Source organism: Hyaena hyaena, unplaced genomic scaffold (genome assembly GCF_003009895.1).
Source record: "Hyaena hyaena isolate Hyena2069 unplaced genomic scaffold, ASM300989v1 scaffold_867, whole genome shotgun sequence".
NCBI classification, from domain to species: Eukaryota; Metazoa; Chordata; class Mammalia; order Carnivora; family Hyaenidae; genus Hyaena; species Hyaena hyaena.
The window spans coordinates 513,679-519,651 of record NW_024081501.1 but is presented as its reverse complement, the minus strand read 5'-3'; positions in this window follow the sequence as shown (position 1 = coordinate 519,651).

Genomic DNA, 5,973 nt, shown 5'->3' with positions numbered 1-5,973 from the left:
ATTATATTTAAACATATAACAACAAACACTTGGAAATCAAAATTAAACAATCAGGATTTATGATAGCTTTAAAAAATCTAAACTATTTAGAATTGAATCTGACAATATGTTTCTGACCACTGAGCAACCACAAACCATTGTTGAAGAAGACCTAAATAAAAAGAAAGTTATACTTTATTCATTTATTAGAAAGCCAGATAGAAAGGGGCACTTAGGTGGCTCAGTTGGTTAAGCATCCAAATCAGGATTGAGCCCCCTATCAGACTATGCACTGATAGCACAGAGCCTGTTTGGGATTCTTTCTCTCTCTCCTTCTGCCACTTTCCTGTGCGCGCGCACTCTCTCTCTCTATCAAAATAAATAAACTTAAAAAAAGAAAACCAAATAGAAGATGCTAATCTCTAAATTTGATACAAAGATTCAGTGAAATTTCAATCAAAATCTCAGGAAATGTTCTTTTTGTTAATGTTTTATTTATCTCTGAGAGAGAGAGAGAGACAGACAGACAGACAGACAGCATGAGCAGGGAAGGGTCAGAGAGAGAGAGGGAGATACAGAATCCAAAGACAGGCTCCAGGCTCTGAGCTAGCTGTCAGCACAGAGCCGGACACAGGGCTCAAACCCATGAACCATCATAACCTGAGCTGAAGTCGGACGCTTAACCGACTGAGCCACCCAGACGCCCCAGGAAATGTTCTTATAGAAGCTGAGAAGCTAATTTTAAAATTCATAACAAAATGCAAAAGACCTAGAATAGCCAACACAATTTTTAAAAGAATAATACTAACGTTACTTGATTTCATCCAGTATTTCTGTTTTTTTTTTCTATTCTCCCTTTTTGTATTCTCCTTTTGTATATAGTTTATATATTGAATTTGTCCAACAGCTCAATGATCATTTGATAATTTTTCTTCTTTTGTATATATTTATTTCAGTGTGTATTAATTCTATTGCTATGCCTTCATATTTATTGCATTTTCCTCTGTGATATCTGTTGTTAACTCCATAAGGTATATTTTTCATCTCAGGCATTGTAATTTTCATTTCTATAGGTTCTATTTGAGTCCTTTTTCTAACTTCCATATCTATACTTAATTTGTTCAATATTTCTGCTAGGTTGTGAACATATGGACTATATTTTAATATCCCTTTTAATGTCCTTAGCTACTAATTTGAATAGATGTATCCATCTTGGATTGTTTTTATTAGTTCATTCTTTCTCTTCATTATGGTTCATATTTTCCTTCCTCTTTGATGACTAGTAATTTGGACTCAATGTCATACATTTTGAATTTTACCTTTTGATTGGATACTTTTGTATTTCTGTAAATACACTTGATCTTTGCTCTGAGAGATGCAGTTAAATTCCTTGGAAATAATTTGATTCTTTCACTTATTGATTTAAAAATATGTTAGACAGGAGTTGAGTAACATGTAGACTAAAGCTGACTTTGCCCTAATAATGGGTCAAGAAGTTTTATTCAATGCCCTATAAACTTTGATCTTTTTCAGTTTGCATTGCCCTGTGGGAACATTAACTACTATTTCCTCTACTTCTTTCAGGTGGTATTTTACTTGGTCTTTGGTAGTTTACTGCCTGCATATGTTGATCAGTACTCTGCTGAGAACTCAAATGAGACTCACTACAGAAAATTATTATTTTGTATATTTGTTCTACTCTTTTTAATGTTTTAGATAAGAAAGGAAATCATGTCCCTTTTGCAGCATCTTACCTTGAGGGAAGAAGTGATACTTTAGTTTTTATTAGAAGCAAATGACATTTTTTGTTATGGACTTATTAAAAAATTGACTCTTGGTTTAGTTGACACACATTATGGGATGAGGAATCTAATCTAGTGACTTGCTAGCTGACAAATTATTTGAAAGTAGGGGATATATTAAAATCTATATCTAAACAATTAAAAGTGGGCTATGCCAACAAAGAAAGACTTTTGACATTTTAAAAATGCTGTTAATAGCACTTAGCCCGATTTTGGACTCCAGAGGGTTAAGAGATTACAATCTTTTTTGGCTGGTCATTGTTTGTTGATTTCAACTTCATCTTAAAAGAAACTTTCTAAATAACTGCAAGATATACTCTTTCGTGATAAAGGCCTCAAAAGAAATTTTATATTATACATACACATATATACAATCAAATATTTATTTGGAAACACATTTTGGATCAAAGCCTTTTAGCTGACAAAGTGCTAATGTCAGTTGAGATACATGTTTAAAAGAAATCACTAATGTGCTTCCATGCTGCTTTTGTCTTTCGTCAGCAAATAACAATGCATGGGGATATACACACATTAAATACATAATAGGACTGACTTTTAACATCTTTAAAGAGGACACATGGATTTTCCTTTCTCCTTCTCACTAATGGAGAGACAGAGATTTGCATATATAAGATAAGCCATAAAGCATGCATACACTGTAAATTTAATAAAATTAAGTTCATCTCTTTTTCAGTAAGTTCTATGTATAGTTGTTTGAGACACTGATATTCAAGAATAAACACAGTCTCTGATTTTGAAGAGTTAAGTTTCCAGAGAGCAGGAAAATGTTTGAATTATCTAGTCAATAATATGTGACGTTGCTAGGGTAGAAGACAAATTAACTTTGGCAATCAGGGAAGAAGTCCAAATGGGGAAATAATTCCAGAGCTCAGACTTAAAAATATAGGTAAAGGAAATAGGAGAAAATGAGCATACAGAAGTTTTCAAAGGGGAAGGACCTTATATATAACATTCCCAACTTTACTGTTAGAAAGAACTAATCATGTTTTATTTTCTTATAGATCTTTATTAGAATGATTTAAAAAACATATTTTTCATATTAAAAAATTTAGATGGGTTAAATAAAGCTCTATAAAGCCCACTTATGTCTCCAATCCATTGTTCATATTGTAGGTGAGATATGTTTTCAAACAGTACAATCTATCTATGGGAATCTTTTGCTTGAATCTCTTTAATAGCTATTCTTCAAATTCCATTAGGAAAAATCCACCATATTTAAAATGTGCTCCAGGTTATGTTCATTGGTAGTCAATTTAACTGTATTTCAATTTCATGTCACTTTCCTCTCTGAATTTAGCATCAGCCATATTTATTCCCATGTTGTTGTTTCTTTTAAGTCTCAAGCTTGCTTGCTTTTTTTTTTTTTTTTTTTTGCCAGAAAATTTTCCTGTGCTGCTTGGTATCTTTCCCTGGCATTTTTCCTTCATCAGAAGGAGTATATAGAGATTCCTGCATGCTGAAAGTAAGACTTTCTGATCCTAAACCTCCGAACTTCCAACAGAATTTCTTAAAAGAAATCTATACCTGCTTTGAGGCAGACCAACACTTGGCTTCTATCCACTTAGTTTCCACATCTTTACTTGCCAGACTGGAGAAGGGTACAGATCCACACGCTTATCTTCTCACAATTTACCTCCTTGTTGGCACTATCTGTCACTAACCATCACCACTGCTCTCACTGTCTGCACTCAGCCATCAGAACTGCTCTTTAGCCACCACTAAAGGTGGTGTACTTAAGGTGTACTTAACTCCTGTTTATATTAGGCACCGTGAGAGGCACAACTGCAAGGCGTTCCTAATTTCCCCTCCACTAAGTGAAAACTTTTACTTGTTTACTAGATCCTATCCCTTTTCTTTTATTCAAGTACATTATTCTATCAGCTCTCCCCACTGCCTAATGAATCACTGTTATTTCCTTCACATTGAGTGTTTCTCAAAGCCATCCAACTTGACCACATTCTCTACTACTTCCCAATCATCTCTTTCCCTTTTCATCAAATCTTCCCCCCAAAAGCTGCCTAGGTTCTTCCTTTCACATCTTATTTAATTCCCATCTTGGTATTTTCAAAGATACCAATGATCTCCATGTTGCTACATTCAATGATAAATCCTCGTATTAAATCACATTGACCTTTTAGTTGAATTCGTCAAAATCATCATTTCTTCTCTTCAAAATATATTCTTTATTGGCTTTTTAACATATGTACTTCCCTTGTTTTCTTTCCATCTCATCATTCTATTTTTCAGTCTTCTTTGTGGGACGTCTCTCATTTCTTTGAGTGTATTTACACAGGAATGCTCCAGGCTTAGTCCTTGGTGGTGTTTTCTTTATATACCTAGTTAGTCTCTTGGTGATCTCAACCTCACAGATTTAAATTATCATCTGTATTTGCCCCCAAATGATCTGGTTCCTTCTTTCTTTCCTTGGCTCATCTCTAGTATTTTTCTTTGTGGCCTCTGTTTCTCTTTACTAGACTCCTTGTTTGTGTTGAGGGTTTTTATAAATACCTTTGGGACTTTGTATTTGCTATTTTTTCTACCCCAAATGTCTTTGTCTCAGATATTTTTATGGTTCTCTACCTCACCTCCTCTAAATACTTGTTTAAATATGACCTTCTCAATGAAAAGCTTTCCATCCAATCTGTTTAAAATTGCCCATCACTTGCACCTGGGCACTGACTACACACTTTCCTGGTTTATTTTTCTCCATAGCATTTATCACCTAACTTAGAATATATTTCACTTATTTATTTTTATATTTTTGTGTGCACCCAATAGAATGTAAACTCTGTAAAAGAGAGATTCTTTTTTTGTTCCCTATTGTGTTCAGTGATGTCTCTACTGCCTTGAAAAGAACATGTAGGTATTTTTACATTCTTGTTGAATAAATTAATGAGTTGAACACTTGTCCATGTTGTCTAAGTCTTAATTTACCTTGAGTATTTAGTACAGTTATCACTTTTTCCAGCAAGTTTAACCTAACCCTAAGTGGCCAGTTCGCATCATTGGGGTGCTTTCCTTATAACAAGAATTACTGTTCTATACACATTATTACTACTTTTCTTACTGCCTGTCTTCTTTCCTAACCGTGACTCATAGGCTAAAAGAAGGTAGGGACTAAGTCTTATTTGCCGAGAATATTTTACTATTATTTAGAAGAGTTCCTACGAAAATGGGGGTTTCCGCTTAATGGATTCTTAATCTATCTTGTGATCTGATTAAAAGGTGTTTGGAAAATACTTTCAAAACTGATCGAAATAGCTTATAATTTATGTAACTTCTTGGAAAGTATTCCTTTTGGTAGAACTAGCACTCAAAATCAAAGGGTTTTTTTGTATCCTCTATATTTCTTAACTTTCCAAGCAGCCATTAGGGAAGCCAGATGTCATACCTTTTAGCTCAGTGGGAAGAACAACTGCCTCTAGTCAACTGGAAGAGTTAGTGTGGGCAACAGAGCTGCTGTGAATCCTGCTACAGAGGCCCATGGTGAGTAGGGTGAAGCCAGTCCTAACCATAAGGGAGACTGAATAAGCTCCCTGTGTCGTTTCAACCTTCTTGTGTTGTCTTTTAGTAAAACAGAGAATTATTTATTTTTAATGTAATAAGATGTTACTGAGCAAATGTAAACTGTCATATCTGTGTTTGCACAATGTAATTTGTTTTTTAATTTTTAAATCAAATTATAATTAACATACAGTGTTATATTAGTTTCAGGTATAAAGTATAATTGTTCATCACTTTTATACATTACTCAGTGCTCATCAAAATAAGTGTACTCTGGGTCCTTTTTATGTATTTCATCCCTATGTCCACCTATTTACCCTCTGACAGCCACTGGTTTGTTCTCTATATTTAAGAGTGTTTTTTTTAAATCTCTTTTTTCTTTATTGTTTCTTAAATTCCACATCTATGTGAAATCAAGTTTTATTTGTCTTTCTCTTACCGATTTATTTTGCATCCTTGAAGTCTATCCATGTTGTTGCCAATTGCAAGATCTCATTCTTTCCTATGGTGGAGTAATATACCATTGTATATATACACATATCTTTTTATCCATTCATCTACTGATGGACAATTGCTTTGCTTCCACATTTTGGCTCTTGTAAATAATACTTCAATAAACATGAGGGTACACATATCTTTTCAAATTGGTGTTTTTGTTTTCTTTGGG